Here is a 10,427-nt window from a genome sequence, read left to right as displayed (position 1 = left end):
TTTTTGAGACAGGGTTTCTCTGTGTATCCCTGGCTGTCCTGGAACTCACTCTGTAGACCAGGCTAGCCTCGAACTCAGAAATCCACCTGCCTCTGCCTCCCAGGTGCTGGGGTCAAACAAAGGCTTGGGCCACCACTGCCTGGCTAGTCCTCTTCTTAAACAAAATGTAAACAAAGTATCTAAAAATAAGTATCTACAACAAACAAGTCTAACAAAATTTAATCTGTTAAAAAAGAAAACCTCAGATGGCTCAGCAGTTAAGAGCACTGACTGTTCTTCCTGAGGTCCTGAGTTCAGATTTATAAAGAAATTACATACATATTACATGAAAAAGAAAGCCAAGCCCACAAAAACATTTTACAACACTTTGGAATAATAAGATGAATGAACGAGACAGCCGGGCGTGGTGGCGCACACCTTTGATCCCCGCACTCTGGAGGCAGAGGCAGGTGGATTTCTAAGTTCGAGGCCAGCCTGGTCTACAAGAGTTCCAGGACAGCCAGAGGCCAGGGCTACAGAGAAACCCTGTCTCGAAAAACCAAAAAAAAAAAGATGAATGAGACAGAGAATACCTATAGCCCCTTTAATTGCTCAGAAGCTGAAGAACCTACTCCTTCAAAAGAATGATGAGACAGAATATGAACAATCATAATTAAAACTCTACCACACAGCGCTGCAAACAGATTTGTTCTACAGCTAAAGAGAAACCCTGTCTCTGCAGCACCACCCAAGCAGCACAGGAAAGGTCTCAGGAGCTTTACATCTCTGCTCATTATAAACTTGTTATCTGTGTCCTTAGTAAAAATGTTCCTCATTGTTAGAGGAAACAAAAGCTGGGATTCAGAAAAATGGTTTTTTGTTTTTGTTTTGTTTTGGTAAGCTAATCAATAGAATAGTTTCAATAGAATTCCTGGCTATTTTCTAAAAAATTACAAACAGAGGCTGGTGAGATGGCTCAGTGGTTAAGAGCACTGACTGACTGTTCTTCCGAAGGTCCCGAGTTCAAATCCCAGTAACCACATGGTGGCTCACAACCATCTGTAACAAGATCTGACACCCTCTTCTGGAGTGTCTGAAGACAGCTACAGTGTACTTACATATAATAAAATAAATTTAAAAAAAAAAAAAGAGAGAGCCGGGCGTGGTGGCCCACGCCTTTAATCCCAGAGGCAGAGGCAGGTGGATTTCTGAGTTCGAGGCCAGCCAGGGCTACACAGAGAAACCCTGTCTGGAAAAAACCAAAAAAAAAAAAAAAAGAAAAGAAAAGAAATTACAAACATACTGACAACTGCCTATGAAATGTAATCATTATTTAATTGTCTTCATTATTAATTTATATAGAACTGAATTAAACTTAAGTCATTGCATATAAGGTAAAAGCTTTGGATGTGTATATATATATATACACACACACTCAAAGCAGGAACCATGCCCTAGGTACCTTGCCTGATAAGGCAACATTGGATAAAAGATGTTTGGGGTTTTATTCCCCTATACTGAGATTCTGCCAAAGACAAACTAATACAATTTTGGCCTTCTCTAACAATCCTGTACTTAGAAGTCTGAGGAATTTCCAGGCTGGTCCAGGGAGATGGCTCAACATGTCATAATGCTAGTCTACAACTAGAGAACCCATATAAAATGCCAGATGAGGTGGCAGGCACCTATAATCTCAACACTGGTGACATAGGAGAATCACCCCTATAAGCTTGAAAGTCTTTAGAAATGAGAGAATATCTTTCAGGAGTTGGTTCTCTTCTACCTTGAGGTGGGGGGTCTCTCTTTTCTGCTGCTAACTCCTTCATGCAGTGCATGTTTGCATTATTTAGTAGGTGGCCACCTAACCAAATAGACAAGTCTATTTTTCTTTAAATGCAGTCAAAAGACAATCCAAACACATTTACACTTTCTAAGAGGAAACATGGGCTGGGGGTGTGACCCAGGCTCAATGGTACTGCATTTGCCTAGCAGACAATTCCATCTGGTGGAGGAGATACACTAAAGAATTAACAAACATTAACAATTATAGAACTGTTTCACAATCTCCAAGATTTTAAAGTAACCAAATCAAGCTAGAAGAATCCTTTCCTTCCTTCCATAAAAACAAAGGCAAAAAGAACTTTCTGGTACAAAGGGAGCTCTGAGCCATGTTTGAAGCCATACTCTTTACACCAACTTTTCTTTATAGACTTTGAGATTTTATTATAACAGCTACATAACAGTATGACTTTCCTCCTTCAAATATAATATTTACAGGTGTAAACAGTGTAGGAGGAAGGAGTTATATATACTATCCAAAGCTGTCTTCCCCATGAAGGTACACACACAGTACAACTTTTGTCATAGAAAATCTCTATTCCTCTCAGACATACAAATATACAACCAGTTCACAAAATGAATACTGGAAATACTTGTGATAGCCCTTAAATGTAATCTAAGGAGGCAGAGGCAAGTGGACTGACTGGGCACTGGAGGCTAGCCTGTGATATTTAACAATACCTTGTCTCAAAAAAAAGACAATACACTGTGCTTGGTGGCACATGCCTTTAATCCTCAAAACAAGGAGATCTCTGTGAGTTGGAGGCCAGCTTCACTCATCTACATAATGTATTCCAGGCTAGCTGGGGCTATATAGCAAGAACTTTTCTCCAAAAAAATTCATCATAAATCATAAACACAAGAGCTTTAGCAGTGGTTCTCAATCTGTGGGTCATGACTCCTTTGGAGATTGAACAATCCTTTTACAAGGGTTACATATCAGATATTTTACAATAAATTATAAATTTGAAAAAGCAAAATTACAATTATGAAGTAGCAATGAAAATGTTTTGATCGGGGTCACCACATCCTGAGGAACTGCAGTAAAGTATCAGGGCATTAGAAAGGCTGCAGACCACTGGCTAAGAATGTAGCTCCGTGCTACAGGATTTGCCTCCCATGTACAAGGACTTAGGTTTGCTTCTAGAACCACAAAATAACATAACAACAAATCATCTATCAGAATGGACTAATTAACTTAATTTTAAAAAGAAAACATAGCCGGGTGTGGTAGCNCACGCCTTTAATCCCAGCACTCGGGAGGCAGAGGCAGAAGGATTTCTGAGTTCCAGGCCAGTCTGGTCTACAAAGTGGGTTCCAGGGCAGCCGGAGCTAAAAAGAAAAACCCTTTCTCGAAAAGCCCCCCCACCCCCAAAAAAAAGAAAAAAAAAAAAAAAGAATTCACACTGAAGCAAATCATGGGCTGGGGATGTGGTTCAGCAGCCGAGCACTTGTATAGCAAATGTGGGTAAAGCCCTGGAGATTCAATCCTCAGCACTATAAAACAAATAATCCAGAGGTGGTGGTGCAAACCTTTAAAAACAGCAAAGGCAGGCAGTGCTATTATTTTGCCTGGAGTGAGTTCCATGACAGAGCTACATAGCAAGAACCTGTCTTTAAAAAAGGAGAGATAGGGCTGAAGCTGAAGAGATGACTCAGCAGAGTGCTGACTGCTCTTTCAGGGAACCACAGCCACCACCACTCCCCAACCCACACCCACCCCAGTTCAATTTCTAGCACCCACACAACAGCTCACACCTGTCTGTAACACCAGTTCCGGGACACACAGACATAAACGCACATAAAACATTAAAAAGCCAGTATCAATCGACTTAAGATCCATCACAAACAGAACCACAGTCTGAAGGATATTTAACTACTCCCATGATGTCCTGGGGGTGTCACTCAGGCTCCCCTTCACCTCATTCTGTTTCACATTTAACTCAATCTGTGGCATCAATCAGTGGATTAAACTCCTTGCTTTACAGTTTAGTTAAAAATTACACAACTGTGAGCTAATTAACATCTGAGCCTAAATTTCTAAAGTGGAAAATAGTGACAGGTGAAATTACAGAGCCTTTTAGACATTGCTAGAGTAATAATTGATTAAATTTCTGCTATTCATTTCACCTCTAAGCATTTCCTACTCTATTATCCAAAAACCTGATAATATTCAAAGCTAAACCGAGAGGAAACTGGTTCTATTTCTAGTCTCTACATAATTTACTCAAGTTGTTAAGATCTTAAATATCTATTGTCAGTGGTCTCAGCAGCCAAGGCTATATCATTGTGTCTCAGTAGATTAATATGTCTTAGCTAATTGTGAACGCATTTATAAGCTGTAGCACATACTCAACATAGGCATGCACATGAGAAAACAACCCTGACGGCCATACAGGAAAGAATAGTTCTAATCTGCTTTTACTTAAAAGTAAATGTACCAGATTCTCTATAATTTACAGTATATGTAGTGTTTACAGTATTAACTGTAACTTAATGTAACTGCAAACTTGATATAGGTAACATGCTAGAAGCTTAGTCTTTCTTTTTTTTTTTTCTTTTTTTTTTAATTTATTATATGTAAGTACACTGTAGCTGTCCTCAGACACTCCAGAAGAGGGAGTCAGATCTCATTACGGATGGTTGTGAGCCACCATGTGGTTGCTGGGATTTGAACTCTGGACCTTCAGAAGAGCAATCGGGTGCTCTTACCCACTGAGCCATCTCACCAGCCCGAAGCTTAGTCTTTCAAATGAAGTTATAAGCAAACAGTTAATCATTTTAAAGGATACTGATCCATGAAATTGTGTAAATTTAAGCCAACCTACTTTGTCAAATATAGACATAAACTACTTCATAGGGACATTGAGATAAAATAAGAACTTATTCTATCTAAAGGACTTTAAATTTTCTGTTGTTTGGCACTGGGGGTGGGGGTGGTCAAGTAAAACCATGACCTCTCTGAATTCTAAGTGGTAAGTTCTATTAGCACATTATCTAAAATCATGTAAACATATCGGTGGAAAACTCATTCTATTTTAACACACTATCCACACTGGTCTTCAGATTTCTGGAGAAATTGCAAGAGCCCCAAACATCTATTCAAGCAAAATATAAACCTTAATCTCTTGGGTTTTATCTACATTTAAAGTTGTACTGTCTAATAAGAAAGCAATCAGTCACATGTAACTATTTTAAATTCAACAAAATCGAACGATGTTGGGGGAGGGGGAATGGTTTTGTACAGTGTATTCAGATGCTGATGGACCAGTCTGCAGTCTGGAGGTTGGCATTGTCATGATATTTGGAGCATCTCCTGTCTCAATGATGTGTAAAAACTCTTTTCTATCACCTGATTGGTTAATAAAAGCTAATTCAGCCTATAGCTGGGCAGAAGTGAATAGGGTGGGGCTTCAGATCAGCATCAAGGGGTTCCCAAAAAGAGAGGGAGAGATGAGAGAAGAGGAAGAAGAGAAGAGGGACCTGGAGAAGGACAAGACGACTGGCTGGTGGCAAGCAGATCAGCAGGGAGTTGTCAAAAGGACACACATGGAAAAGAGCACGAGCCAGGGTAAGAAGACTCAGACTGCAGGTAAAGAACCACGTGGCTGGGAAGTAGGCAGCCATAGAGGGTTAGAATAGAAGAATATGTGGCCAGCATAGTACCTACAGTTTAATAACTTTATTAGTTCTCCGTGTTATACTCAGGAGCTAAAACGGACTACAATGGTGGGCATACAAATGCCCTGTTAATTAGGAGCAAAAAGGGCAAAGAAAAGCCCTCAGAATTCCATTTACAGAAGGTAGGGTTGGGGAGGGAGGCAGCACTACCTTTCATGTTGGTGTCTTGCAACACTGTAGCTGTTCCTGGGCATCTGCTGTACCAGTTACCAGCTGCCATGAGCCAGCCTGGTAGGCTACACTAGCCAAATTCTGAGCATGAACTATGAGCAGTTCCATGCCAGTGAAAGCCAGGTGCCCAGACACAGATGGAGTTCTTACAGCCAGTCTCTCATGCTCTGACATGACACAATATTCAGTGTAACTGTTTTTTACCACAATAAAAAGCAGCAGGTACAGCTGCTGCACTTGAGCTCTGCTACCACCAAAGATGCCTTTGTGTACTTAGGGAGCACAACTGTGGAGCCTGGTGGTATCATGGCCCTGGGGGCTCCCATTATACTGGATGGCCTTGATGGTCCAAGGAGCCCTCTTGAAAACAGTGCCATCTACTTGGATGGAAAAAGGCATGCATTAGGTGGCACAATGCCCCATGTCACAGTTGGGGTTGGGATTAGATACCATGTGACAAAAGGTGATTGCTCACACTGGGAAAATAGAGAATTTGAGTAATGACAAGAGAAGAAATTAAGGAGACCTGTGGTTGCAGACAAACTGATGCATGGTAAGAAGCCAAAAATTCCCTTAGGAAAACAACCCCCCAAATCACTGTGACAAACTATGACCCCAAGGAAGGGTCTCTCATCTCATCTGATCATTTAAAGATACCTCAAGAAAACCTACTCTACGGTTCTAAGGGATAATCCATACTTGTGTCCTTTCCTCCTCAGGGCTCTTGATCAAGGTAGTTATATTAGGGGTATATTTTCTACCTTGTTAAAAGCCTGATATGGTATTTTCATATTATAGCTACAATAGAGGACATTACAGAACTGGATTTTGCTAATCTAGAAACTTGGGACCAAAACATTCTACCACATGACCTCCTCTGCATAAAAACAATTGAGAATCCCTTTGCCCTGACTCCATACCTAGCATTATGACCCACCCATGAAGCTGAAGCATTTTTCCCACATAGCATAATCTACAGGGGTGGGCTACCACTAATTAGACTGCTTCTGAACAATGTCCCTTGAAAGTCAAAACCTGAGTTTGCAGAGGATATTCAACTGAAGCATTAGTCTACTTCAGGAGCAAGACAAATACTATTTGTACTAACTCATCTTTTAAGGACAATAAAGTTAGAATGCTTTATTCTTGCCTACATAAGTCTCTATAGTATGACTCATTTTCACAAGGATATCCCTTCATTGCAATCTTCTCCTTTCCCTGGAGGTAGACTAATCTAACCTGAACATGTACCTTCTCGAGCCTTCTCAATTAGAGTAAGACTGCAGGCTTGTCCTCCTTCACTTCCATCAACTGAGCACTTAAGGCCTGGGTAACAGAAAAAGTAACTTCCAAATTGCCTAAGCTATAGAGATGTTTGATTTCAATAGTCTGGGGCCTCAAATGACCTCAAATCCCTATTATGTCTGGCCATAAAGGTATCAGGGTGTTAGTGTGTTTCTTCATTTATCCCATTGCTGATTCTACCAAGATGTTTTCTTTGAGGAATTATGACCGACCACTGAAACGTTCAGGCCATTCTATGGACCACTAATGAGTTCTTTATGCTCTAGAGAACCCCTTCCTCATTAGGAATTATTCAATATCACAACCTTAAGGAAGCACAAATACTGTCCAACCTTGGAGCTTTTGGGGGGTGGGGGAGGATATATCCTTAAGCAGCCAAATTATACAAAATAAAACTAGGCTTTGTACAAATAAATGTCAGGATTATAGAACTTAACCAGAAGATTAGGACCAGATAATTCATCTTATCCAACAATTTGTTATGGAAATACATTAGTACTAGTACCTACCTTAATTCTATAGTCTTTGCCTATTATAATGATCTTGATCAATGGTATAAGATTTATTCTAAGACTCACTAGGTTTAGTCTAATGGAGACTAGTGAAGCATTCCTAAGCGACTTTTATTTCATTTAAGTGGTAGTTTAAAAATAACAAATTCAAGACAATTCAATATTTAGCATTAACAAGACTTTTGAGCCACTGTGGAAGTTTCTAACTGCATAATTTTTTTCACAACTCACAAATACCTATCTTATCCTCTCATACAACTATTAATATAAGCTTTAATTTAGGGGTTGTTTTTGTAGTACTAGAGATCAAACCTATAGCATTGCACATTCTAGGTGTGTGTTCTACTCCTGAGTTGTACTGACTGCCATTTTTAATAGAAGCAACTCTGGAAGGAAGATTACAAGACCAGCCAATGGTACACAGGGAGCAAAGTGGTAGGGTGAGTGGAATGTTTATGGCAAGTACAGTAGTACCTTATGAGGAACAGGGTATGTTTCCCTCCAAAGCATGAGGGGATAAAGGGAGTGAATAAGCAGAGAAATGAAATCTGGGAGAATGAAAGAAGGAACAGCTGCTACCACCGTGTGGTATTCTGAGCCAGAAGGCTTAAATCCTTGTATCTGAGCAATGTAGCTGTCTCTGAGCACAGAGATATTCTGATTAAAGACTACAGGAGACTGGCTAGAGGTGAGTTTTGCATGTAGAGTTACCCTATCCTTGTTGGTAAAACTGGCTGAGAAGACCTTGATGTGCTTGTTGGTGAGGCAGGACTAGAAGTGGTATATGTGCTAGGGCAACCCCACAGTGCAGTGTCAGAGTGAACACATACTAGACAAAGGCTCTTTATCACCATGCAGGCACCTTTTCCCCCTCAGCATACCACCAAAACTGCCAGCATGACAGCAAAGCTGATCGTTTGATTCATGGTGCAAATGCTCTGTCCAAAATTCTGGGCTTTGGGCTTTGGTAGCTGCAGTCTGAAAGCACCACTGCCTCCCTCCTTTCATTTTTAGGACAAGGTCTCACTAAATTGCCCTGAGGTTGACATGGAACTCACTTGAACATCCTCTTGCCCCGGCTTTCTAAGAAGCTAGGAATATAGGCCTTAGCTTACCTGGATGCTCATTTCCTTATTTCACAGAGTTGGCTGAGTTGGCCACTTTAAGAAAGATGCAGAATTAATAAGGATTAAATAATTCTCAGGTGTCTTAAAGTCTTGCAACTTAAAAATGTTTTGGGGTCTTTGAAAAAACATGCTGAATTTTTTTTGGGGGAGAAGGGGCACAGTGTTTCTCTGTATAGTCCTGGCTGTCCTGGAACTCATTTTGTAGACCAGGCTGGCCTCAAACTCTGCCTCCCAAGTGCTGGGATTAAAGGTGTGCGCCACCACTGCTGGTCAAACATGCTGATTTTAAACTTATTCTTAATAAAGCAGCAATAGGGGCATTAGAAAGATGATTCAGTAGTTAAAAGCACAGATTGCTCTTTCAGAGGAGAAGACTTGAATTTGAGTCCTGGTACCCACATAAGGTGACTTACTAGCTCAGGGAAGATGCAATGCTTCTGGCTTTCATGGGCATCTGCACTCACTCATGTGCACAAACACACAAATATACACATAATGGGAAATACTGAGAAGATAGGTATAGAACAGGCAGCTCAATGCACAAACACACAAATATACACATAATGGGAAATACTGAGAAGATAGGTATAGAACAGGCAGCTCAATTAAGATAAAAGACAAAACCAATTCTAGTTATAAGCTACAATTTATTGTGTAAACATTAGGAAGACTTAAAACATTAACAGGAAATACTAGTGAAGGATAATCCCAATACCAGGTACTTCAGATCTAACATCGATAAAGATCTGCTTGGTTCTGGTGGTACACAGTTAATCACAGCACTCAAGAGAAAGAGGAGGGCTAGAGAGTGATTAAAAGCACTGGCTGCTCTTCCAGAGGTCCTGAGTTCAATTCCCAGCAACCACATGGTGGCTCACAACCATCTGAAAAGGGATCCAATGCCCTCTTCTGGTTTGTCTGCTAAGTCTAAAGTCAGCTACAGTGTATTCATATACACTGTAAAAAAAGAGGAAGAAGCAATCTGGTCTACATAATGCGGAGTCAGCCAGGAATACATAGAGAGAACCTATCTCAAACAAGAACAACAAAAAAGAAAATAAAAGTCCATTTTAGAATACATTCAGTCTCACTGAAATTTAAATATTATGTGGACAGAGAGGAACCTTCACATTCTCATATAATCCTTAATAGTTTATGAAACAGAAAATGTCTAGCTGAGAAAATCAGAGACCAGGACAAGTTTCAGAGTGAGAACAAGTTCCTAGTAAACTTCTGAATTCTCCAATTTCTTTCTATGGCAGCTCCCTATTCACCAACCCGATACCCAATAAATCTGGTTCCAGCCTTAATACCAAAAAATCTCTTAGATACCTAGTAGTCCAACTGCATGAGTTCTAGGCTACATGTCTACCAGCAGGTAGTAAATAAGCTGTGACATATGTACTAGGAAGCTTACTGATTACAATCTAAATTTCTAGAATCTGCACCAAGGCAACATATCAAAATTGGAGAGATGAGAATAGAAAAAGTAGAAATTAAGTTTTCTTCCTGGCTTCAGTTCACCATAAACCTACATAATCTCCAGTATTCCCACTCAATTCAGATTTAATAAAAAGTGTCTGGTAAGAATTCTAAATTAGTTCCCCTCCTTCTAACTTCTACTTCTGCCACTAATCAAGAGCTCAACTGGGATGGTGGCACAGGCCTTTAATCCTAGCACTCGGGAGGCGGAGGCAGGCGGATTTCTGAGTCTACAAAGTGAGTTCCAGGACAGAGAGAGAGAGAGAGAGAGAGAGAGAGAGAGAGAAAGAAAGAAAGAAAGAAAGAAAGAAAGAAAGAAAGAAAGAAAGAA

At 40.3% G+C, this 10,427-nt stretch overlaps 1 protein-coding gene across 1 annotated transcript in view; it reads right to left on the bottom strand.

Annotated features, from left to right (window-relative positions):
• Top1 (DNA topoisomerase I) overlaps positions 1-10,427 on the bottom strand; it is a gene marked incomplete at its 3' end in the record, with an annotated part of 78,471 nt that overhangs the window by 60,941 nt on the left and 7,103 nt on the right. The window lies entirely within an intron of this gene.

Source organism: Mus caroli, chromosome 2 (assembly GCF_900094665.2).
Source record: "Mus caroli chromosome 2, CAROLI_EIJ_v1.1, whole genome shotgun sequence".
NCBI lineage: Eukaryota > Metazoa > Chordata > Mammalia > Rodentia > Muridae > Mus > Mus caroli.
This window is presented reverse-complemented; position numbering and strand designations above follow the sequence as displayed.